Source organism: Ambystoma mexicanum, chromosome 2p, assembly GCF_040938575.1.
Source record: "Ambystoma mexicanum isolate Mex_15411 chromosome 2p, UKY_AmexF1_1, whole genome shotgun sequence".
Lineage (NCBI taxonomy): Eukaryota > Metazoa > Chordata > Amphibia > Caudata > Ambystomatidae > Ambystoma > Ambystoma mexicanum.
In genome coordinates this window covers 468,350,789-468,378,083 of record NC_090923.1, presented here as the reverse complement: position 1 = coordinate 468,378,083, position 27,295 = coordinate 468,350,789, and positions in this window count along the sequence as shown.

Genomic DNA, 27,295 nt, shown 5'->3' with positions numbered 1-27,295 from the left:
AGCATTATCAACCTTTCTAAGTATTATGATCTCTTGAATTACCACATCACATGGCAGTGTATTTTTTGAAAATTGTATGTTTTGTCATCCCTCTTTTCTTTCTTTTCAAAGTAGGATAATGTACTAGTAATATGTTTCTTTGTGTGACAGATCAATTAAGTTAAAAAGACTTAGTTCACCTGGCTAGTCAGACTAGGTTACAGGGAAGTTACTAAACTGTATAGCACTTTGTAAACTTTAAGTTGGGTGAATTGATCACTGTCATACTTGAATTTAATCTTTTGATATTTCTTTCTAAATCTTCCAGACTCTCAAACAATCAAACTATCAAACAGACTATCATACAATGCCTTTGGGGATGGGGAGCAGGTGCAAGTGGATCTAGGTCACCTGGCCTAAGCCCCGCCCACCTGGTGCCTTCCTGCCTGCCGCTCTTTTCCACCACTTAGCAAGCCCCATCCAACTGGTGCCTCCCTGTTTGCTGCTCTTTTTCACCACTTAGCAAGCCCCGCCCACTTGGTGCCTTCCAGCTTCCCGCTCTTTTTCACCGCTTAGCAAGCCCCGCCCACCTGGTGCCTTCCTTCACCATCACTGTCTTGTGGCCAATGCTGGATTTGACTTTTGTTTTGGACTTCATTCATTGACGGTGCGTCACTCTTTCTCAACTCTCATGCTGGACTTCCTTTGCATCTTGTACTCATCATGCTGTTCCCATTTTCATCTTGTATCCTGGCTTGCAGCATTATGTGTTACTACTGACTTCTGCAATTGTATTCGCTCTCCACTCTTGCTTCTCCACTCTTTTTGACTGCTTACTCTCTTTTCTCTGCTCCTTTCCCTTCTCCCTTTTCCTATATCCTCCCCTTACTTTTTTCTATTCACTTACTCTATCAGAATTGTCCCTGGCCCTAATGCGATAGCAACCTCGTCTGTTTCCTCCACCCTCCCATTACTGTTTTCTTCATCCCCACCACCCCTCCAGCACTATCTGAAATGTTGTCAGGCCTAGTATGATAGTCGCTTGTTTTGTTCCTCCCCTCCCTTTCTGCACCCCTCTCTCTCACCTTTTGTTTTTCTCCAGCTCTACCAGAAATGTCATCAGGCCTAGTACGGAGGTCACCTGTCTGTTTCCATTTCCTTCCCACTCTTCCCCTCCCTTCCTTATCTATGTCTTAGCTCTTGCACTATCTGAAATGTTGTCAGGCCGAGTACGATAGTTAATTTCACATCCTTACTGTTCACGGCCTGTAAGAATGTGGTTGTATTTTCCCTTGTTCCCTCCCTTGCCTTGATGCGCTTTGAAACACATTGTGTATAGGCGCTATATAAATAAACAATCATATCATATCATATCATTTTGGGGTGCCCTAATATCAGCCAAGTCAAAACTCTGGGGACAATTATGCATATTATCCCAAAGACTCTGCCATTGATAAGGACATTGTTATTCAATTGTGAATTTCCTGTATTCGAGCTTGACAGTAGAGCCAAGGATGTCTCGGAGGACGTGAGGGGCAATCAATTCTGCGTCTGCAGCATGCATTTCTTGTAAAATATGTGCAAACCATCAAAGTTTCCTAAAAAGAATTGCCTCAGACTCCTTCTCAAATTAATTCCCAATGCTGTTCCAAATGTATGTCAGCACACATTGAGTCAGGTGAGTAGTGAACGTTGAAAGATTAATGTATTTTCATATGTACAAATGTGTGTAGATATATATTTTGGAAACATGATTGCACAATTTATTTAACTTGTGTGCAATAGCTAGTGGGATGAAAGTATTGGAGTTTTTCTGTAATATTGTTATAGGTATTTTATTTACAATTGCTCTATTAAGTTACAATTTAGAAATGTATTTAAATTGTACACTGTGTCCGTGAATAAATCACTACTTTTGGGATAAACAAAATGTTCACTGCATTTTTTGCCTTTTTAAAATCCTTAATAGAAGCATCAGAAAATAGTTTTTTTAAAGAATGTAATGTTTAAAATGTCTGTCATTACATAGACAACACTGATGGAAGTACAGACCGTTACCTCTAAATGACAGACACCTCAAATATACAAACAGTGAACCCCATTGACATGCACGTAAACTGATATCAATGATTGGTGATTAAATATATTTTCTTTCGAAGTAATAAAATAAATTATAATGTGTTATCATGTCCTAGGAATGCAGAAATATAGTTTCCACACGGGGAATGGCACAGAATCAGCTTTGCTTGACCTTTAAAATCAGCTGGATGAGATCAGGGATGAGGGAAAGTCAGCACTTCTCCTCCTCCTGCTGCATTTGACCTGGTTGACCATACAATCTTATGCTACCACCTTAATACTTCAGCCAACTTCTCCTCCACAGTACTGCATGGAACACCTCCTTTCTGGAAGGTAGAGTCATGAGGGTATTCTCAGAGAGTGCCAACCCCTCACACTGCCCTATCCCATGCGGGGTACCACAAGGATCTTGCATATCCCCTCCCCTTTGCAACATCTTCACCAAGCCCCACTTTGACATCCTAGACTCCCTCGGCATAGCCTACACCAACTATGCCGACAATACCCAAATCCTGCTCCCACTTACAGGCATCTATCCAGATAAATATAACACTCTCAACAATACTTGCACCCTGATACAGTCTTGGACGACAGCAAACCAATTGTGCATAAACAACAATAAAACTGAAATCTTGCTTGGCGGCTCTCTCAGAGCTCTACCTAATCTTAATGAGCAATTCACTGCTTTCCAGATCGAGAATGTATCGATCCCTCGTCTCAACCACAGTAAAACACTAGGGGTATACCTTGATGCCTCCCTTACCATGTCCCGCCAAGTGAACGCCATTGTGTCTTCAGCAGCTTATGCCACCAAGGTATTAAATACTGCTAGACACTTCCTCTCCAAAAACAGTTGCCTAACGATTGCCCAAGCAATCATTGGATCAAGGATGGATTACTGCAATGTCGTTTTTGCAGGCACCTGCTCCAGAAACATCTATAAACTCCAGGTTATCCAGAATGATGCCCTTCGAGCAGCCCTCAATATCCCTAAAAGAGAACATATCTCTTAAGCCAGAAGAGAGGCCCATTGGCTGCCCATCAAAGACTGAATCACCTTTAAAACCCTGTCCATCACCCACAAGTGCCTATCCAACACAACCCCCCTACCTTTCCCAGAAAATATCCAAAGTTCCCTCTACATGACCCACCAGGAGAATTTACACTAACCTCCTACACCTACTTAAAGTTAAGCTAACCAAAGCAGGCGGCTCCAGCTTCCCTTACACCACTACTAAAAAATGGAACACAGTCCCTCCCCTCGCTGAGGCCTGAATAATCTTACTGTGTATTCCGAAAAGCGCTTAAAACACAGCTGTTCCCTTAAAACTGTAGCCCTCCTGTGCCTTGCTCCCTGTATTAAAAGCATTATATGTCATTAAATGTACCAAATGCATTTTATGTCATAACCCTGCACTAAAAGAATTATGTCATTACCTGTACCAAATGCATTGTATGTCATAACCTAAAACTAACTTGTTATACCTGCAACAGCCCCATTTTTCATAATGTATTGTGTGTGAAACCGATTGCAAATATCTTCATGTACCTGTAAGAGCGCCTCACTGACTCCCAGCTGTTTGTGTGCTTTATAAATGAAATAAATAAATAAATAAAAAACTTACCCAAGGGATAACTTAGAATGGTTTCAAATGGGGGCTTTTATAATAGTGTTGAAGATTGTGATTCTGCAATGGCATAAGAATGAAAATCGTATATTCCTAAATTACATAACAACTATACTCAGTATGATACAATACATCATGATCATATTAGAATTTATCTTGCAGATAGGACATGAACAACAGGAAAGGATGAATTTGCTGTGTGGTTGATCGTAATTGTGCATCAGCATCTGGCCTTGCACAACGCACAGCAATGAGGCTGACAATATATGGCTTTTATCATGCAACAAACAAGCACTTTATTGTAAAGTATGATGCAGATTACATCTTGTTTGCAATGCAAAGGCATGGAGGCATTGACGCAGTACAGACTGACTGTTCCACAAATCTTCAATATGTATATGGCAAAAAAAGCTTTTTGGTTTTTATACATAGTCACCTCAATCCATATGTGTCTGTCTCTATATATCCAGCCACCTATTTTTCTACATCAATATTCATTCATCTGTATATCTCACTGTAGCTATCTCTCCATGTCTGTCCTTGTTGAAGTATATTTGCATCTCTCTAAATGAACAGTTACATTGTGTTCCATCATTTCATCTGTGTACATCTCTATTGATCTTTACAGATGTAAATGAATCTCTCCATTTCATTTACTTATATCCCATCTGTGCCTCTGCATCATAAGCATACTTATTTCCCTTTCAATCAGTCGATGTACATTCCTCCCAAACGCCATATTCATATTTATGTGCTTTCATATATATCAATATATAGGTTGATCTCTGTCCATATACATTTATCCATCTCCATGTATGCATCATTATATATGCCTCTATCAACTGGTCTGTATACATCGATCTCAAAGTGTATCTCTTTGTCTGCAGCTTTATTAATGCATCACTCTCTATGAATCAGTTTATACATGTATACATTTGTCTGGTGATCTATCAACATTGTTGTCAAATGCTGTAGCTCGATAGACCATTCTCCAACCTAAAGAAGTAGCCCACACCCTCTGTCTATATGTCTGTCTTTCTGTATATCTGTATGTCTGTAGTATTGTTTTTTACAACCATATATAATGTATGGAGTCCTCTTATATGCCCCTGGTGTGGCTAAGAGGCACTGTGTAGTTGAAGAGCCTTTTGAAGTCCATAGTCAGTCATGGGAGATGTGAAGAGAGGATTTGTAAAAAATGATTTTGTGCAATTGTATCCAGCACACAAGGTGGATAGGGAGTGGCTAGGTAGCTGGTAGCAACACATAGTTATCAGGTGAGGGAACAGGTGTAGTGACTACATGTTGAAGGAGGATGCAGCGTGTGCTCATGATCTGCATATGCATTATTGGGCCTCCAGTGCTGCCGACAGTCTGAAGTATGACACAAATAGTGTTCCTGCTGTGCCACCCATTGTGCATGTGGGGTGCAGAACAGGAGCATATGGCTACACTGATGTCTGTGTCCTGCTCAAGGACACTGGTAGACAGGCAGCCAGGTCGAGCAGGAACACATGCCAACACTAATGTCCCAGACAGGATGCCCGAAGAGAAGCTATGAGGAGACTGCAAGAAAGTGCTGAACTGGAAGCCACAAACTGCACCCCAGCAAAGCAATAATGCTCACCATGCTTGCTTTAAAAGTAAGCATGGTAGGTGTCATCACCTAGTCAGACTGGAACCTTAGGGGCAGACAGTACAGCAACGCCACTTCCCCACTGCTCCACAATCATCTCCCTTGTGGGCATCTATGACAAACCTTACCATACATGCCCAGAAGAAAAGTCATGCCACAGTAAACAGACAGGCAGGAAGCTGTCAGCAGACAGCTGGTGCCTGCTTTGCCGCTATGGCCATGGGGCACTCATCAGCTGCACAGACTGCCCATGCCTCAGGAGAGCCCAGAGCACACAGCACTGTTTGGTGTCTGTTTCCCGCAGTGATCCAGGCTGCAGCTGCTGCAGAAGCAGAGACCGGGTTGGGACGGTGCGCCTGGAGACTATTAAAATGGCATTGGTGCATGGTATGAATCACAATAATATAATATAACATAACATAACATTGACATCTGTTTCTGGTGTGCTCCTGCTCGGACGGCATTGTAATTGTCTTGGCATAGGTACACCAAGCAGCACCCCCCATTGTCCCCACTTGGGACGCCACTGGCTACTATTGTATCAAACTCACAGAAAGATACATATATAATTGTCATAGTTACTGAAGGACAATGTTTGAATCGGATTGAAAGAAGCTAGTCGTTATTGATTGTACCAAAATAAATGTGATTTGGAAGACAAGTTATAATCTAGTTGCATTGTAGCTGAGCAGATGAACGTTCCCGCTTCCGCATGTAGTGTTGGACATTAACATTATCAAAATAATTAATCAAGAGTTAGATTAAGAATGTCATTATTTATAGAAAAGAACAATGAAAATATGTTCTGATTTTGAAAAGTAAAAATATGTTATTATTTTCACTGCTCAGCTTGCAATTGAAGCAGGACGATAATATTGTTCATTATTTAGGTATTTGTTCCCAAAAACTGAACCTTCCTTTGAACATTGACCACAGAATAGAGGGTCTCTTTGTTATTTGTCTCTGAATCCCTCACACTAAAAATGTCAAGGACACAATGTGGCGAGTAACCACAAAGAAATGATAAAATGCACCATAATGAAACATAACGTATGAAAGTTACGTTTCTATTCAGAACAGCTGGCGAGAGAGAAGATTTTGCTAAAATGGAAAATCAGCAAATAATGTGATACAACTTTTACATTATATTAATGCAATTGTAAGCTTGATGATGAATGATGTGCCAAATTGATATTCAAGTTGCCGAAAAAGACTGGGCATTGTAAATGCACATTTTACCGAAAATGTAATTTTTAATGAATATGTTGATTTGTTGTCTAACATATTTTTCTAATTGAGTACTGAAATATATGTTTGCTTTCCCAAATGTACCTAGTTACGTTATTGGGATATGCGTGTGCCATGAATTCATTCTTCCTGTGGATAGGTTCTTTAACAAGAACTGGCAAATAACCATCAGCAACAGAACTGTAATATCCATATTCTGGGACGATTATATGGCACCAGTTTGCCCATTTGCACTACCTGACATCCGCAGCAACATGACAGCCTTTATGCCTCACCTCACTGTGAAACTGATGATTCTTGCAGACTACAGGCCTCACCAACTACTCTCCAACTGGCTAGGCTCTCTGCAGGCATGATTGTGTTAGTGCTCACCAATAGCGCATAGGCACAGTCCAATTATCTTGTCAGGAATTGTGCAAAATGTGTATTGTAATAATAGAATAAAGTTATTGTGAGACATAAAAGGGTGCTATGTGTGTAATCTTTGAATATTGTTTAACCGGAAGTGAACTTTCAGTGATTTCTGCTGGATGCTAAATGGTGCTGTGCTGTTTGTGACTTGTCTGAAATAGTTAAATCTAGTCAAGCAGAATTTGCTATTTCATACAAGTGTGACACGCAGCACATCATCACTGAGCATCCAGTAGAAATCACTGAAAGCTCACATCTAGTTCAGAGCCAGCTATGCAATGAATTGTTGGTTTGAAAATGATCTCAAATGTTAAGCTTTTGCTCCGTAAAAACGTTTTGTGCGTACGAGTAATACTTTGAGCATAGCATACTTTAACGCAAAACTAACAGCTCACAGGCATACAGCCACCTGCATATGCTTCATCCTTATTTTGAATCATTAGTGCAGTTTAGTCTGAATTAATGTGGTTGGAGCATTGGGACATGCTGAGTAAATACCAGCAAAGTTATGGTGGGTTTAAATGGCTTAAAAAACTGAGGGAGAAAAAGGACAAAGAGGATAGCAAGAGAGTGGACAGACGTCTAGTAATTAGAGCAGAAGTGGCTGAGTCAGCCCAGTGGCAGGAGAAGTCTAAGAGAGAAGGAAGCATTCTCTTGACCCAACAGCTACCTCTGAGAAGGAAGATGGGGTAGTGGCAGTAACTTATGTAAAGTGCTTGCAACGGCATTAGGGACAACTAATGAAACAAATTCTGAAATGTGTCAACTTTGTTACCAGTGAACCATTCACTCTGTGACGAATTGCCTTCTGCGCTGAAGAAGTGCATTGGTAAGAAGAGGCTAAAAGACCCACTCAGCCATTACACATGTACAAACCAAGAGCCAACACAATAATATAGGTACAAAAAGGCGCAGTCAAGAGATATATTAAGCTAGCCTGCTTTAGGGGTAAAATTCTTGTCTTGAAAAGTGTGGACTTTGCCCTTATGATGTCACACCCAAAGTGCTTTGCTCCAGAGGAAGTGGAGGAGACAGGACAGAGAAAGAGAGGCAAAGGGAATCAAGTTGGCAGAACCCTCCAAAATCTGTGCAGACCCCATTCTGGCTCACCCTACCTCCGGCCTTTAGAAATGCAGCCCCTTGGGGTGAGGGTGACACATGTGAAAAATCAATTTAATGTGGCTGGGATAAGTCTAATATTTGCTGCCCACCATACACTAACTAAGGTATGTTTTCTATTTCCAATTTTAGGTGCCATCAGGACAACATCTTCAGGGTTATGTAGGTTTGGGTTGTGGAGGTGGAAGGCAGGCAAAATGGGGAAGGCTGTCTGGGAGACCCCTGACAGAGCCACAGTTTTGGTTCAGGGAATTAACAGACCCCAATGAGGTGTGTGTTATGTATGCGGTCTGGGTCAGGTAGGCTACACAAGAAAGTGAGCACACAAAAGAAGGCAACAACGTATTTGCAACAACGTCTTTGCACAAATCAAGAAACACATTTATTACAGACAGTGAAGTAGGCTTGTTGCTAGCAGAGTCAGTTAAGTACACTAGACCTGGATGATTATCTGCACTGACCAGTGGCACAAGGAGGGAGCATTAATGAGAGGAATACTAGATAGGCAAACCAAGACGGAGAGTGAGTGTGAGTGAGGGTGAGGGAGAGAGAGAGAAAGAGATAGAGTGAGGGAGACTGAGAGAGAGAGAGAGAGGGAGTGAGGGATAGTGAGGGAGAGTGAGGGAGAGTGAGAAAGAGTGAGGGAGAGGGAGTGTGAGTGAGTGACAGTGAGTGAGGGGCACAGACAGAGAGACAGAGAGAGATATAGAGAGAGGGGGAGAGGGGCAGAGTCATGGGCAGCGGCAGGGGCACAAGGGTGTGGTAAAAATGCAAGTTCAGCACAGTAAAGCGGCCATAGAAGCTAGCTGCACATTGCAAACTACACGTTCCAAGGATCATGTTTTAAGAGATGAGCAGACTTTGATCATTTCGAGGTCAGGAAGCGAAGCTCATGGGTGCCGGGGAAGGCAGTGAATGCACAAGCATTTTATGATTCGGCATATTAGTTTATGAAACTGGTCTACTGACAGTTTCAAAGTGTCCCATAGAGGTTTCAAATTGCCCCTTAGCACATCTCAGCTTGGGAAGTGGTCCAAAGAGTTCCTAAGAAGCAACATTACGCCAGTAACTTGTAAAAAGTTCAAGGCTCTTGTAGTGTCATTATCGACTGTGACCCCATGAGAAACTGATGGTGATGACCGGCAGCAGATGAATAAAGATCTGCTGGGCATCTCAAATGTCTCAATGTTTGGCACTATGATGTGGGAATTGTGGGCTGGACTTTGACATCACAGAGGGGGCCAAGGTTGGTGTGGTAAGATTTGCACGGTCCAATCATTTTGAGATAATGTATGCCCTTCAATATGGGAATGATACAACTTCGCCAATAGGCTTCACATAGAGGACCATCCTAATGTTTCAATATGTGTTGATGCTAATTACTTTATGTGATTATAAAGTTTTTGGTTCTTGGGGCATATCTTTGACAGTGCTTTTCATGCAGTTCTGGTCCGCATTCTGTTTGAATTTCACTTTACCAGCTGTATTTGAACCCAGAATAAATTGTGTTGCTTCTTGCCTGGTGGAACTCCTTTTTTTAGACTACTTTTGTAAATTAAATTGGTGAGCTCTGAGGCCAACTGCAGTAAATGTTTGGTGGCTCGTACAGGGAATCAGCTTTCCCAACCAGATGTGGGGATTCCAGCCCTACTCCCGTCAGAGTGCGGGACAGAGTTTGCAGACCAGTCCTAAGAGCTCAATACTGAGGAAGCTGTGCAGGTGCCAAGTTCAGGAATGTCTGCCTGGTGAGAACACTCTGTGCTCTCAAAAGTGGGTACTGGCCTTTAAAGGAAGTCTCCGGGGTAAGACGACTTAAGAATCTCTGAAGAAGGATAATTGAGTGTACCCATGCATGAACATGCAGGGAGGGGGAGGGATAGTTTTTATGGTGTATAGGACGCACCCTCAGAGGTGGAGAGCGATTGGCCGTAGTAATCATAGTTTGTAGGCCCATTCACCTGATAGGGAGTGAGTGGGCGGTGGCACATCTGCGTTAAAGCAGAGGGTTGCGTAGTAAAGTGGTGGACGTTGTTAGACAAGAGTTGAACGTAGTTCAGGAAATTGGTATAGTTGCATCATTTTTATTTTTTACGAGTTGAAGAGTATTGAAGATTGTGAAGAAAAAGAGAAAAGGCACATCCATTGGTGTTTTGTCGAACCAGTAGTAGTTCATTGGATAAGGTGTAGTTAGTGTGTGGTTTAGTTTATTGTGGCTGTGGAAGTCACGGAATGGCCAGAGAAAAATTAACATGAAAATATCAGAGGAGCTGTGTGGCATGTGCAAGGGGTGCTGTTGAAAGAAGGGAGGAGCAACCAAACCCAAGGTACACTAACAGATGGCATAATTGTTAAGGTGGCAGGCCTGCAGAGAAGGCCATTTGTGTACTAACCAAAACTAATAAGACAGGCCTGTGGAGAGGGCCATTGTGTGAAAACATTGTGAAAAGGCAGGGCCTGAGAAGAAGGCCAGTGTGAACAAACGAGGGTGAACATGCTGAATAGTAAATGAGTGAGTGTGTGTGGGTGAGGAAGGAGGTAAATGTGTTTTGAGATATACATGAGAGGGGTAAAGAATAGAAGGGGAAAGGAGAGTACTCTAAAAAGAGACAGGACATTTTAGATCTCTGGAAGCTGTACAAAGAAACTAAAAAAGAGAAAAAGACGAAATAATGGGGGAGATAAAGAATAGTGCTCCACTCCCTCCCTATGCATTATATCCACTGTTAAAACCAGCTGCAGGATATACAAACCCCAGGAGAGCATCCCCAGACAAGGAGAAAATAAAGAAAACAAGGTCAAGAACCTCATTCTGAGTATAAGGACGAGAAAGGGAGAAAGAAATACATAGCACACAATAAATAAAAGCACACAACAGCAACTTGACTCCATGTTTAAAGAAGCAAAAAAGGGAGTTGGAGAGGGGGATAGACAAAAATGGGAAGGAGCAGGGAAAGAGGGAAGACATGGAAGAAGGTGAACTAGATACGACAGAGGGTGATCATATGGCATCAGATTGGGAGGATAGCAGCGACATTGACAACAGTGATGACGAATTTGATAAATGCGATTTAACAAATGGGAATAGACGAAGGAGGAGAAAAGAAGGGGAGGAAGAGGAAAGAGAGGAACACACAGGGGACTGGGGAACAGGCTTCGAAGTAGAAAAGCAAGGATAGCAGTAGTAAAAAAACACAAAGGGGGTCTAGGCACCAAGCACAAACACAGCAGCCCCTTCTACAGAAGGCAAAGGGGGAAGTGCATTACGTACCCTGGCAGACAATGAAGAGGGATCATTTGGTCTACTGTCTACCTTCTCTAATGGCGGAGACAGCAAGTGGATACATGTATTTGAGAAGGAGACATCAGGGATCCCAGGAGCCATAGGGGCAGTATTGGTGGGGGAACAGAGTGACAAGATTTGGCAGCAAGCTGGATATGCTGGGGTAAAGTTAAGCTCTAACATACATGACAGGGCCCCTTTTAATAATTTCAGCGCACCCATATGGAAGTGTCTGAGAGAGCTGTATAGACACATCAGATATGGGATCCATATTAGGATGCAAAATTAAGTCAGATGATGACCCTGCAGAATACATACAATCAATCCATGAAATGTGAAAGCAAGAGAATAAACAGTCCTGGGATGATAAAATATCTCTTCCATCACATTCTTGCGAGGGTTCTCCCCACTGATGTGCAAGCTTCCCTAGAAAATGTTGTCTGAATCAAAACAAAGGGATGGCCCAAGATACAGGTGACTATTGTACATTATTGTAAAAGAAAACAGGAAAAAGACAAGAAGGCAGTAGACAACACGGTAAAAGCAGAAATCAAACTTGTGCAGAAACAATTGGCCAAAATAAACATGGAAGGGGCAGTGCTCATAGGACCGGTTAGCATTCCACTCGCCCAACAAGGGGGGCTTCCAGTGACAATAGTAGTAAAGCAAGGGGGATATACACAAGCACCATATAACCCACAATGGGGAGTACACATATGCAACAGATCCCCCTTGCAATCTGTATATATTTTTTCTGCGCGTAATCTGTAATTGACTGTCTATGCCCTGTATATATTTTGCTCTGCATGTAATCTGTAACCTTGTAACGTAAGCCTTGCATATCCTGTACTGGTGCGCCTGGCTACCTTCGGGTTTGGTGTGCATTATAAGTGAATAAAACAAACAAACAAACAAAGCAACAGCAGCCCAGATTAATAAATACACACCAACCTGGGTTCGGACACACAGGGGGAATAAATGGGCACATGGGACAGTATCAGATTGTAAAGGGATATTATCCAAGGAGAAGAGGATTCCGATATAGGGGTAGGGGACCCTGCTTTGGAGGACTGTGTTTTGCCTGCTGAAATTTCAGTCATTTTGCACAAACATGCCCACTTATTCAACAGACAAGACAGCAGGACGGAGTGCAGCCACAGCAGCAGCAGAATACACAGACATACGTACAGCACACATGGTGCTGCAGCCACAAATGCAAGTGCAGCCTACCCAGACACAGGTCATGCCTCCATAGGGACAAGGACCAGCCCTAGGGGGAGCAGAATCACAGGGTACAGTGAGCGTACTACAGGTACCAGCGCTGACACTTGCACCAGGGAAAGTGACAAAATTGGGGCAGAATGAGGTGCATCATTACACAGTCGCAGTGGTGGGAGGAAATCCATTTACATCTTCGAGCAATACGCTTTCCCAATAGGGGTGCCCACGGGAAGTAGGAGTGTGTCCTGTCCTAGCAGTAACTGAAGACCGTGAACAGAAGTCTGAGGTAGCAGTTCAAATAGGACAAAGGGATTTTCCTTTCAAATAGATACTGGAGCTACTAGACCGTGCATACAGGAAGGGGGATTCCCACTATCCAATAAAAATCTGGACACACAAGGCTTTTCAGCAACCATCCAAGAGGTTCCTCGGACAAAATATTTAGCATTGACAATAGGGACACAGCATATCGTAGCACCATTATTGTATTCAAAAGACACACCCATTAACATATTAGGAAGAGATTAGTTAAGCAAATTGAATGCCAAAATTATATTTTCAGAAAAAGGGATGGTGTGCACTACACCTGGGATGTACTCAGCCAGGGTGGCAGTCTTGATAGAGACATACTATGAAAAGAGCACCTTGTGAGGGATACGTACACACACAGATGTTTGTATATGGGGTACAGCTACTGCTAGGATGGATCCCAGGGATCGAAGGGAAGGTGTTTCAACTGTCAAATGAGTTCCTGTTCAGACCACGGTGCCCCTCCATCATCACTCCAGGCACACACACATACTGCTATACCTAGGGGAAGTAGTATTAAGGAAACACATGGTTATATCGGTTGCTACAGATGACAATAACATGGAGTGGCGATTGTTACTGTGCATCAACCCCACACTAACACTGACAGGAGTGACAGACAAAGAAATGTTTGCAACACTAAAAGGGGGGAGATAGTGTTCCAGCTGAGCCCAGCCTGTCCAGTGCAGATAAAGGACAGAGCAGTGCCCTAGATGAAACAACTGGTAAATAAAAGAGACAAAATACATGCACAAGGATTTGGAAAAAGTCCCAAAGAATGTATGGACTAGAGAACCTCATGATGTGGTAATACTGAAAGGGGCTGGGGCGGTTAACATTAAGATAAAGGAAGGAGCACTGTTAACAAAAGGTGAAGCAATACCCCCTCTCCCGAGAAGCAGACGATATTCACTTTCAGTAAGCTCACCTTATGTTTGTAAATGATGAGCTCTCCATCCTGCATGGAATGCAGGGGCACATAGATACCAGTTACTTCACTGGTTTGAGGGCATTGGAAGAGTTCCGGATGAATATTGACTCTGAGTTTTCAGGTGAGAACCCGTAAGTATAAAGTGCAAAGAGTTCAATATGTCTGATGTTCACTCTTGTACATTCCTTTCTTGTGTTGCAAGGTAAGATTGTCCTCTGGCAGCTGATGGTGTTCAGGTAAGAGTCTTTATTACCCAACACTGTCCGGCAAAAGATGCGTGTGTTTTAATTGCTGGTTTCTCTATCCTTACAGGTGCGGCGTAAGAAGTTGCGGTTTGTTACAGAATAATGCCTCTGGTTGTTAATCAGGTAAGTCTATGGTGGAGAGGTTGTATTTGTTGGCTCTCTCGGCTCACCTTATGTTTCTTTTGTCCCCTAGATGGTGGAATTCGGTGGAGAAAATGATGGAGGCTGTGCTGGATCAAAAAATGCTGTGTGGACTGGTGAGTATGGCGCGGCGCTGGAGCTGGTGATGCGACGCGTGTAAAATAATTCAGGTAAGGATTGAAATAATATCTGTTTCCTAACCTTTCCTTCTTCTTTCTTCTATTGCTAGGAGCTCTGGATTCGAGACGGGTGTGGCTGAAGACTGGATGCTGACTGCAGGCACGGTGAGCGTTACGCTGCTGGATGCAGAATAACGCGAAGCATGTGCTGCTGTTCGGGCGTGGTTTAAATAGTCTCCAAAGTAGTTCCAGGTAAGAAGTCCCTAGAACCACACCCGAGTAATAAATAGTCCATGTAGTAAAATAGTCCCATCCAGGCCGCATGTTGGCTTGGATTCATTTGCAGCATGGTTTGCATGAGGTAAGTAAAGTCTGGCGCCAGGACTGATTTCTATTATGAGCCTGGCGCCTGAGGTGCCAGGACTGAACCCAGACAGCCCCCAGCCGGGGCTGCTGGGGTTTTATTAAATACCTGGATGCCTGCTCCCGGGGCTGATGGCCTTGATCCGGATGCCCGGGGGTAGGCATCATGACAGCACTCCCGCCCGAGGCCCCTCCTAAAGTTGCTCTTCCCCTTGGTCTTGGTTTGTCTGGGAAGTTCTGATGGAATTTCTTCACCAACCGAGGTGCATGAACGTGGTCACTAGGTTCCCATGACCTTTCTTGTGGTCCGTAACCCTTCCAGTTGATTAAATAAAAAAGTCTTGATTTAACCATCTTAGAGTCCAGGATATTCTTTAACTCGAATTCAGGTTCTCCATCTATTAGGATGGGGTCAGGTGGTTTGGTTAATCTTGTCCCATGTTGAACCGGTTTTAGAAGTGAAACATGAAAGACAGGATGAATCTGCAAATTAGAGGGTAATTCCAATTTGACGGCCACCAGGTTGATAATGGCCTTAATGGTGTAAGGTCCCAAATATCTAGGATTGAAAGTTCGAGTTCCCTTTAGATGTATGTGTTTTGTAGCCAGCCAAACTTGATCTCCAATCTGGTATTGTGGAGTTTCACTTCTATGTCGATCAGCATTTACTTGTATTTCTCCTTTGCTTGTTTCAAGTGTTCTATTGCTTCCTTAAAGGCTTGTGTAATAGTAGAGTGCAGATGAGTCACTGCAGGCATTTCTAAGTGTTGAGGCGAATCGAGTTCTGAGGTTCGAGGATGATGTCCATATATGGTATAAAAGGGGCTTTGTCCGGTTCCTGAATGTATGGAGTTATTGTATGCGTATTCGGAAATCCATAAAATATCTTTCCAATTGCTTTCGGTTTGGTGTAGCATACAACGTAAGTATTTTTCAAGAGTCTGGTTGGTCCTCTCCGTCTGACCATCAGTTTGGGGGTGGTGACTGGTTGATAGCCTACGTCAATTTGCGCCAATTGACAGCATTTCTTCCAAAATTGCGAAATGAATTGACTACCTCGGTCAGAGACCAATACGGAAGGAAATCCATGGATTCGAACAATGTTTTCGAGAAATACCTTGGCCAAAATCGAAGCGGAAGGTAATCCTTTTAAAGGAATAAAGTGGGACATTTTGGAAAAAAGATCCACAATAACTAGAATGGTGTTAAGTCCATTACACGGAGGTAGATCTGTAGATCTAAAGACAAGGTGTGCCATGGTGTAGGTGGAATATCCAAAGGTTGTAAAAGGCCAGCTGGTTTTTTCTTCTGACTTTTGTTTTGGGCGCAGATACCACAAGACATCACAAATGACTTTACGTCCTTTCGCCAGGTGGGCCACCAGAATTGTCTTTTAATCTTAGCTTCAGTTTTTGCGATACCTAGGTGTCCTTCCATAAGGGCGTCATGATAATTGGAGATGACTAGTTCTTGTAGTTCCTTGTGTGGTAGAAATTGACGTCCTTGATAGTAAGGCAGGTCATTGATGACTGAGTAATCTTGGCCTTTCTTTACCCAGTACTGCAGGGCTGCTGGATCGAAAAGTTGTTGGATTTTTAAATGAATGTCTTCTAGAGTCTGTAGAGTAGTTATGCCAAGAATTCTTTGTTCTGAAATTATAGGCACCGGTTCCGAGTTCGAAAATACTTCTCCCATCCCTATTTGGGATAGGGCATCTCCCTTGCCGTTTTTACAACCTGGTCGATAAGTGATCACGAAATCGAATTCGGCAAAGAATAATGCCCACCGAAGTTGAATCGATGATTGAGCCTTGGCTGCTTTCAAATACTGCAGATTCCTGTGATCGGTGATTACAGTGATGGTATGCCTGGCACCGAGAAGATAATGCCGCCAAGCCTTGAAGGCGGACTTGATGGCTAGTAACTCCTTATCAGTAACCGCATAGTTTAATTTGGGTTCTGAGAACTTTCTTAACCAGAATGCTACTGGATGAAGTTGACCGGTTTTGTGATCCTTCTGGGACAGGACAGCTCCCATGGCTAAACTGGATGCATCGGTTTCAACTATGTATGGAAGCTCAGGGCGTGGATGCTTTAAGACAGGTGCAGACATGAATTTCGATTTTAGCTCTTGGAAGGCTCTTTCAGCCTCTTCAGTCCACAAAAAACGTTTGTTTTTTTGCAAAAGTGCTGTGATGGGGTGTACAATATGTGAGAATTCAGGAATAAATCTGCAATAGAAATTAACAAATCCAAGCATGCTTTGTACCCCTTTAACAGAACTGGGTGATGGCCACTTGAGGATTGCGTCCACCTTGCGAGAGTCCATTCGAACTCCTTTTGGAGTCAGGATAAATCCCAGGAATTCAACTTCTGTAGAATGAAAAACACATTTCTCCAATTGTGCGTATAACTTGTGCTGGCGTAGTTTCTCTAGGACTGCACGAACGTGCGTCACATGGTCTGATTCTGAGGAGGAGTACACCAGAATATTGTTTATGTATACGACAACACAGACGTCAATGAGTTCACGACGGACATCGTTCATAAAATACTGGAAGGCTGCTGGTGCATTGCACAACCTGAAGGGCTTCACCTGATATTCGAATAACCCGTACTTGGTGTGAAAGGCAGTCTTCCATTCATCGCCTTTCTTTACACGTACCAGATGATATGCCCTTCGGAGGTCTAACTTAGTGTAGATACAAGCATCCTTTACTTGGTCTAGTAATTCGTGGATCAGAGGCAATGGGTATCGTTTTTTTACCGTAATCTGATTTAATGCGTGGTAGTCTATGCACGTTCTAAGGTCACCTTCCTTTTTAGGCACGAAGAATAGAGATGAGGATGCAGGAGATTTGGATGGACGAATGAAGCCATTAGCAAGGTATTGGTCCAGATATTGTCGTAGGTGAAGATTCTCGGGTTCCGTAAGGGTGTAGATTCTACTGCATGGAGGTTGTGCACCGGGTACTAGGTCAATTTGACAATCATCTGATCTGTGAGGTGGTAAGGTATTTGTCTGTTCTTTTTGAAAAACATCCTGAAATTCTTGATATGCCTGAGGTAACTGCACAACTGGATTAGTAACGGTGGCCAGGCTTTTGTTCAAGGTTTTTTCTGGGTAACAGGTGTGTGCACAATCTGGGAAGGTCACTCTTTTCTCTCGCCAATCAATACAAGGATTATGTGTTTCCAACCATGTCATTCCCAGTATTATTTGGAATTGCGGGGCCTTGATTAAATCAAACACAATAGTTTCTCAATGCCCATCTTGACCCAACTGTGTCAGCTCAGTAGTGGAATGAGTTACAGGCCCAGAGGCAAGTTCAGTTCCATCGACTGTGGTGATGACATCCGAAGCAGTCTTTTTGCAAAGGGGTAGATTCATCCTTGAGGCCAATTTGTGGTCCATGTAGTTTCCTACGGCCCCGCTATCAATGTATGCCCTTATTGCGTGCATATGTGATGGCTGCCTTGGATCATTTAGGACCATTGGTATAATTAGGTGGGAGGTTTGAGTGTCCTTCTTTAAGCTCGGCAAGCGGACCTCTACGCTTGTCGGGCGTGGTCGTTTCCTGAATCAGGCTCTATTTGACTTTTGTCAGCAACTACTACTACTTTCTTGAGTGGTTTTATAGGGCAATCCCGCAAAAAATGTCCTGCGGTTCCACAGTACAGACACAATTGCATCTGCCGTCTCTTTTCTCTTTCCTTTTGAGTTAAGGGTCCTTTAACCCCCCCAATCTGCATAGGTTCTGATGCATCTGTTCCTTTGGGGGTAACATTAGGTTTAACCCATACCCGACTCTCGAACTTAGCTCAATCAGCCTTTCTATTCTGACGTCGGTGGTCTAACTGGACCACTAAGTCTATATATTCTACGCAATCCTGAGGTGGGTTCACAACTTGAGCCAAAACATCTTTGAGTTCTCCCCGAAGCCCACGATGAAATAATGCAATTTGTTTCTCCTCAGGCCATCCGGTTTCCACCACCAACCTATTGAAGGTTGCGATATAGGTTAGCAGATCCTGATTACCCTGTCGAAGGGATAAAAGTTTGTTATCCAGGGCCTGTCCCTGTGAATGTCTGGCAAATAGTCTTTCCATGCTTCTTTGAAAACCCTGAAAATCCCGAAGAAGAGGATCATCCTGGTTGACTTGTGGAATTGACCAGTCAGCTGCGCTGCCACTAAGATAAGATAGTTCAAAGGCTACTTTGGCTTGGTCATTTGGAAAAGCTCCAGGTCTGCATAAAAAGTGCAAGCGGCATTGATTCATAAACACTGTGAACCTATTTGGGTCCCCAGCAAAGCGTTCGGGTGGAGCTAAAGGAATAACCCCTGGTAGGATTACTTGCACAGGATTGCTCGATGAAACAGGAGCCGGGCTTCCCCCAAGTCCAGGTAGGGGTGTTTGCCCAGCTTGATTTTGCAGCAGTGTCTAGCAAGATCATCCGTGCGTTCCTTTGACACAATCAGTTCTCTCCTGAGGGCATTAGTCTCTTGGCGCGCAGAGTGCATTTCCGCCCTAAGTTCCCCTAATAATTGCATAACACCCGGGTGGGAATTTGTAGATAGGCTTCGCGTTCTTTTACGCTCACCTGGCTCCCACAGGGGCGTCGATCGGACCCGGACAGCTGCAACCTCCTCCAACGGGAAGCGTAGTGCAGAGATGACAGGCTGGACTGGACCGCCTAATCCCGTCTGCTTGACCCGTAGAAGTATTCTCCTGCAGGTGGAGAAAGGGATTTAGCCACCCGTGGATTTTAGTAATGGCACCCCACTGTTCTCCCCACTAATCACCACCGAAATTCACTTTCAGTAAACTCACCTTATGTTTGTAAATGATGAGCTCTCCATCCTGCGTGGAATGCAGGGGCCCGTAGATACAAGTTACTTCACTGGTTTGAGGGCGTTGGAAGAGTTCCGGATGAATATTGACTCTGAGGTTCCAGGCCAGAACCCGTAAGTATAAAGTTCAAAGAGTTCAATATGTCTGATGTTCACTTTTGTACATTCCTTTCTTGTGTTGCAGCTGGGTCCAAGGGAAGATTGTCCTGTGGCAGCTGATGGTGTTCAGGTAAGAGTCTGTATTACCCAACACTGTCCGGAAAAAGATGCGTGTGTTTAAATTGCTGGTTTCTCTCTCCTTACAGGTGCGGTGTAAGAAGTTGTGGTTTGTCACAGAATAATGCCTCCGGTTGTTAATCAGGTAAGTCTATGGTGGAGACGTTGTATTTGTTGGCTCTCTCGGCTCACCTTATGTTTCTTTTGTCCCCTAGATGGTGAAATTCAGCGGAGAAAATGATGGAGGCTGCGCCGGATCGAAAAATGCTGTGTGGACTGGTGAGTATGGCGCGGCGCTGGAGCTTGCGATGCGACGCGTGTAGAATAATGTTGTTTTCAAGTTCGAAGACGTGATGGATCCGGAATTCAGGTAAGGATTGAAATAATATCTGTTTTCTAACCTTTCCTTCTTCTTTCTTCTATTGCTAGGAGCTCTGAATTCGAGACGGGCATGGCTGAAGACTGGATGCTGACTGAAGGCACGGTGAGCGTTACACTGCTGGATGCAGAATAACGCGAAGCATGTGCTGCTGTTCGGATGTGGTTTAAATAATCTCCAAAGTAGTTCCAGGTAAGAAGTCCCTAGAACCACACCCAAGTAAAAAATAGTCCCTGTAGTAAAATAGTCCCATCCAGGCCTCACGTTGGCTTGGATTCATTTGCAGCATGGTCTGCATGAGGTAAGTAAAGTCTATGAGCCTGGCGCATACGGCGCCAGGACTGATTTCTATTATGAGCCTAGCGCCTAAGGTTTCAGGACTGGACCCAGACAGCCCCCAGCCGGGGCTGCTGGGGTTTTATTAAATACCTGGATGCCTGCGCCCGGGGCTGATGGGCTTGATCCGGATGCCCGGGGGTAGGCATCATGACACCTTATGGCAGCAAGGTATAATACAGGAGTGTACATCACCATGCAATATGTCGATATATACGATTACAAAATCAAAAGGAGTGGCGTGGCATTTCATACAAGATTTACGGCCTCTCAACAACATTATCCAAGCAGAATGTTCACTAGTTCCAAACCCTGTGACTATTTACTGCAGCATACCAGCAAAGGTGAGCTACTTCACTGTCGAAGATTAAAGGATACTTTCTTCTCTATTGGCCTGCATCCTGACTCCAGGTATCTCACTGTGTTTACGTATCGTGGGACAAGATTTGAACACACTAGAATGCCTCAAGGGTACTCTGAGGGACCAATCATATTCAACAGAGTAATACAAATAGATTTGAGCAATCTGCAAGTTGTGAGTACACTGATATAGTTGTAAGAAAAGCATGGCATCCAAGTAAGACAGACATAAGTGATCACAGTTCAAGTGTGTTTATTAAACTGTAAAATGGGTGAGATAAATGCATAATCTGAACCTAAATCTAAGATGGGAACAAGCTACGGCCGTCAAATAATAATAATACAGTACTAGTCAAGTCTAGACAAATAAACGCCAACAAGTTCAGCACAACTGGTGAGTTAGAAAAACCTGATAGTGGACCGGGCTGTGTTAGGCTCAAGGTTGCAGTGTTACCATCAAAAAGAATAATAGACAGAGGTCTTTTTGTGAACAAACTTGGTACCAGAGATAGAGTGGTCCGGTGCCACGTGGGCACTCATTCGAAGGTCTCTAGCTGGTACCCCTCTCCTGAGCAAAGAGAATGTGGAATTACAGAACGTATTGAAAATACAAGTACCAAGAGGCAATAGGGAAGGCCAGCGTGAGGTATCAGAGTGGTCATACAAGGGTCAAGCCAAACCCCTTGTACACTTGAAAGTCATTGACACATTGCAGAAGTTTTGACGATTGTGAAATTTTGAACCCGACTGAGGGAATTGTGAAACAGACTTTTTCACACCCGATTGAGGGAAACGCTGTACAAACTGTGATTTTGTGAAGCCCGCACTTCCCATAGGCTAACAGAAGTCTCTATTTAAATTGGCAAGTTCTTTGGGAGGCTGATGCTGAAAGAAGGGTCGGAGCCCAGCTGAGGGGCATCCTAGGGTAAGGATGGAAAAAAGAGTTGAGGAAAATACATAAAACACCCCCACCTAAGACAGCAAAAGAAATGCAATTGTTCCTAATTATTGCAAAGCAGGGGTTTTCGATTACTTCACTTTCACCAGGCTACTTCTCCAGGCACTCAAGGAAGCTTAGAAAAACAAAAACAGCATCAAATAGAAAGCTGAAATGAATGAACATGTTGATTAGCTCAAACATGCACTGGCACACAAACCAGTATTGGCTACACCCAATTTTAAATAGAAGTTTCATTTGTTTTCCCATTCAGATGGCAAGGTAATGATAGCTGTGCTGACACAAAGGAAGGACAGGGACACAAGCTACTAGCCTAATACAGTGGATCCCTAGATCCAGTGATGCATGGACACTTTTCTTGTGAGTAGGCACTTGCAGCCGGAGCATTCGCAATTGTGAAAGCATCAACAATAATGATGGGATGCCCAGTAATTTTGTACATGGAATATGCATTGTTCGCATACTAGAGAAGTCCAAATCAAAATTGACAATTCAGAGAGCATCAGGGTATGAGATTATACTAACAAACCCTGCAATAGAAGTGGTGAGGTGTAGGACGGTACACCCAGCAGAATTTATTGCAGAACCAATAGGGGAGGGGGATTACACACATAACTGTGTGGCGTGTATGGACAGGAATTAAGGGAACCTCTAGTAAAGGAAGAAATAATTGAGGGGGACATGATCTTTATTGATGGGAGCTCAAGTAGCAACACATATTTGGGCCAAAGGCAATCTGGTTCAGCAGTAGTGGGACACAAACATGGAAGACATAAGGAAGGAGAGTTGATAGTGTACTCCCAGACACAACTGCCAAAGCACTACTGTGTACAAGTGGCAGAATTGGTGGCATTAATTGAGGCACTAAACATGTCAGAAGGGAAAGCAGTTAATATATTTTCAGACTTTGCATACGTTTCATCCACTGTACATTCAGGAATAGCAAGGTGGGAAAAGAGAGGATTCACGAGAAGTGATGGCACACCAGTGCAACATGCAGCACCTCTGAGTAAATCACTGGAAATGCTGCTGCATCCAGTAGACGTTGCAATATTAAAGTGCAGGGCCCATACCGGGGGACAAGACTTAATTTCACTGGGTAATGAAAGAACAGACAAAGCAGTGAAAGAAGAAGCATATCTTCCAGAAGGGACACATGTGCTAATCCCTGGCAAAGAAGGAAAAATACCACTTGTAGCATTGATAAAAACAAATAAAGAAAAAGATGCACTGCAGGAAACCTTTAACACAACCCTAATAGTGCAAATAATAGAATTACAGGGAGAAGGACCAAATGATGAAAAAGAGCTGTGGGAGAAAAACAGAAGCTCTCTGTCGCCAACTGATTTAATTTGGCGGCATGACAGCACAGGAAAAGTGGTGAAGCCAAACATTTTGTTGAATGTGGCCCTGGAGCAACTTCACTACCCTGCCCACATATCAAAAGAGCATGTGGTTGCGGTAGAAGTGGGGACTGGTTTGTGCCAAATTTACATGAATGTGTGTCTGAATTTGTGCATAAGTGTGTGATTGTCAGAAACTCTTGCCAGGTCATAATTTGAGAGTGGTTTGGGGAAGGTTACCGCGACCAGAGTCCTTGCTCTTCCGGCACTTGCATATTGACTCTGTTGATATGCAAGACAGATGTACCTCTTATAGATACATGCTTAATGTGGTGTGCCTGTTTTCTTGTTGGCTTGAGGCTGGTCCCTGGGCGATAATGATGCCCACTCAGTGGCAAAATTCTTGGATCACAGATGAAATTCGCTCTGACAATGGTCAGCATTTGGCGAATGATTTGATCAAGGAAATAAGTGCCCTTCCGGGGATACGGCAAACATTATGCACTGATTACCACCTGCAAGCTAACAGTTGGGATGAGAGAATAAATGTTCCACTAAAAGAGCGCTTGGATAAACTAACACAAATGCTTGGTAAGTCTTGGTTGCACTGCCTACCTCTTGCACTCTTTGCTTTGCAACATTCACTAGGAGGAGATCATCATCTCACTCCACATGAGATTGTTACTGGCCATAGAATACATGCGCCTATATCACTGGCACATACAATTTCTGACTATAATTCTTCTTCTAACATGCAGGGGGAGCAATTTCACATGTATCTCAAAGAACCTACAAAATTGCTTGCATGTATATCCCATCAGACAAGACCGAGAGTTCGAGCAGGGAAGGGAATTTCCGCAAGCAGCATCTCTTTATCCTGGGGACAAAATGTTCACAAAAACCATGTCAGGAAGTGGAAGGAAGACAGGTATATGGGTCCAAACAGCATGGTATATGCAACACCAACTTCATTAAGGATCAAAGGGTGCTGAGGATAGGTTCATCTCACCGACGTGCGCAGGGGCAAGAGTACTGGCTCCACTGGAGAAGAGGGGCAGAGCGCAACGTGATGGGAGTATAAATCAGCTTTCATTCACTTTCTTCTCAGTAATAAGGTTCTATAGAAGACCAACAAGTAAAGAAGGGCGATGTGCAGAACGATGTTTTTATAAAAAGACAGCAAAAAATGTGATTTTTGTAGTGTGATAATGTTAAAATGCATTATTATAGGATTAATACTGTTCTTATACTTATTATTTAAAGATAAGACTGATATATGTTCGAATATTGGTGTGAAGAGGGGGGGAACGAAATATGTTACATGAAGAAGAATTTCATCATAACCCTGAAAAAGGGCAGGTTATATCATCGGGAAACATGTGGTATGATGAAATGTTGCATGTGGGATGAGAAAGTGCAGACGGCACATGTTACATCTGATCCGTGATTCCCCACATAATAGGGGCGCCCAAGCTTTTCCTGCCTCAGGCTATATCATATGAGGAAGCAGGATGCCTAATGCATCCATCCCTCTGCTAAACGAGTATCTCTGTCCAGTGGATGGATGAAGGGGAAGAGGTGTACACAGATAATTATGTACAAATTGACAGGATGGCCAAAAAACAGAGAAACAAAAAGAAATAATACTAGAATACATAACAGAAAGCTCTAAATGGGGGAGCAGACAATAAGTGAACTAATATGACTGCAGCACACAGCAAAGAGGGGCACATCATTGCCTGGCATCATACAAGACCATTAAGGGGAATAAAAGGAGCAGGGGGTATGGTGGCCAAAGGGAGGGGAGAATAATGCAATGTTGTGCTGAAGGTTTGGTGGGATTTGAACAAAACGTGGTGTCAAAAATAAATAGTAGCTACAAGGCAGTGTGGGGAAAAATGTGCATACATTGACTTGAATTAGTGAAACTCATCAACCAGTTGACATCAAGAGCTTTACATGATTCCCTTTGCGTTTCAGGTCGAGTGGGTCCATCCATTTGAGAACTAACATTGGTGGTGCCAAGCTGATAAGGAGTGTGGCACTGATGCAGGGGACAGCTGCAATTATGGACCTGTGGTGGGCATGTGGTTCGAAGGCCTACGCTCAGCTTCTGTCTGATTGGAGTGGGATTTGTGAAAATTATAAACTGCACAGCCCTGCCTTGGTGGTGCCCCAAAATAGCAGTGCCATGGGGCTTGCACTAAATGAACAGTCAATCGAGCTGAAGGAAAAGGTGGTCCAGAAAAGCAAGGAGCAAACATCACTAAGCAGGAAGAGAAGAATTAATAATTACTGTTCCAAAAAGAGGGCTGAAAATGTGGACACTATTCCTGATGAATTTCACCTATTTTCCAAGGCTGCCTCTTTCTTCACCTCTTTGCTGCTTCCAGGTGTGCAAGATGCAGCCAATGCTAAATGGCTTCAGCTGACAAGGTATGAGTTGCTGAAATGGCCAATTCAACAGCAAAATGCCTAAATGCAGTAAAGGAAGAGTTGAGAACACTACGTTTAGTGGCTCTCCAGAAAGGTACTGGACCTTCCTACTTCTATAGAAGGAGTGTGCAGTTCAGGAGCAGTTGCTGCATGGTGGTGCCCGGTGGAGAAGCCTCAAATGGAACATTGAATACAGCTATCAGTGAAATACAGGCACTCCACGATAAGATGACAAGTGAAGTTAGTGGGGTGCAGCCGGATAACTGTCTGGACAGCATTTTCACGTGGGTGCCAACCTGGCTTTCTGGAGTATTTAGAGTGACTGTCCCCACGCTGGTCCTCATGCTTGTCACCTTCTGCATTGGCAACATTCTTTTTAGACTCTATTTTAACAAAAAGATAAAATAATTCATGCTGCCCCTGAATGTTGACTGGGCAAATGGCAAACAGGAACACACTTGCAAACTAACCAAGGATGGGAAAATTGATAATGAAGTTGACTGAGTAACAACACGTTTAAAACAATGAGTCCTACTGCATATCATGTGATAAGGACGGGCTGTGGTATATCATCATAGAGGATCCATTGGAAAGTTGGGAGGAGGATGGAGGTGATATGACTAGACTAAAAAGAGCATGCATCCCTAAAAAACACAGTAGCAGAGTGGGGTTAGGGGTGAGGAAAAGAATTAGTTATTGATGGATCAATAAAAGGGAGGAATAATGTGGTAAAATTGCAAGTTCAGCACGGTAAAGAGGCACAAACCTATCAGCTGCTAGATTAGCCCACTAAATGGAGGGTACTTTGTTGATAGCCACACAGTCCTACTTAGGTACTCATCTGACCCAAACAAATTGTGTTCTAGATAAATAACCTATATGTAGTATAGCTTGAATAATAGATAAGTATGCAAGGCTTAGCATTAGACTCAGGCATTGTAAACAGGCCTTGGGGCTTAAAAATGAATACATATTTTATTGATCTACCAAGCAGCCATAGAAGATAGCCGCACATTGCAAACTACACAATCCCAGGATCATGTTGGAAGAGATGAGCAGCCTTTGATACTTGCAAGGTCACGAAGCTCATGGGTGTCAGGGAAGGCAGTGACTGCACAAGCATTTTATAATTTGGCATATTAGTTTATGAAACTGGTCTACTGACAGTTTCAAAATGTCCAATGGTAGTTTCAAATTGCCCCTTAGCACATCTCAGCCTGGGAAGTGGTATGAAGAGTTCCTAAGATGCAAAGTTATGGCAGTAACCTGTCAAAAGTTCAAGGCTCTTGTAGTGACATTGTTAATGTTTAAGCACTATGATGTGGGAATTGTGGCCTGGACTGGGTTGTCACAGAGGGGGCCAAATGTGCTTTGGTAAGAATTGCAGGATCCAAACATTTCAAGATAATGTGTGCCCTTCTATGTGGGAATGATACGACTTTGCCAATCAGCTTCACATAGAGGACTATCCTAATGTTGCAGTATATGTTGATGCTAATTAGTTTATGTGATGATGAAAGCTTTGGTTCTAGGGTTTATCTCTGACAGCACTTTTCATGCAGTTATGTTTCCCATTCTATTTGAATTTCACTTTCCTGGCAGTAATTCAGATAGGGAGAAGTGTACCTGCTTGGGTCTCTTTAGCTCTGCTGCCCCCACACACACGTCCTGCACTGCAGCCAAAAAAGAGACCAGCCCTGGTTCTC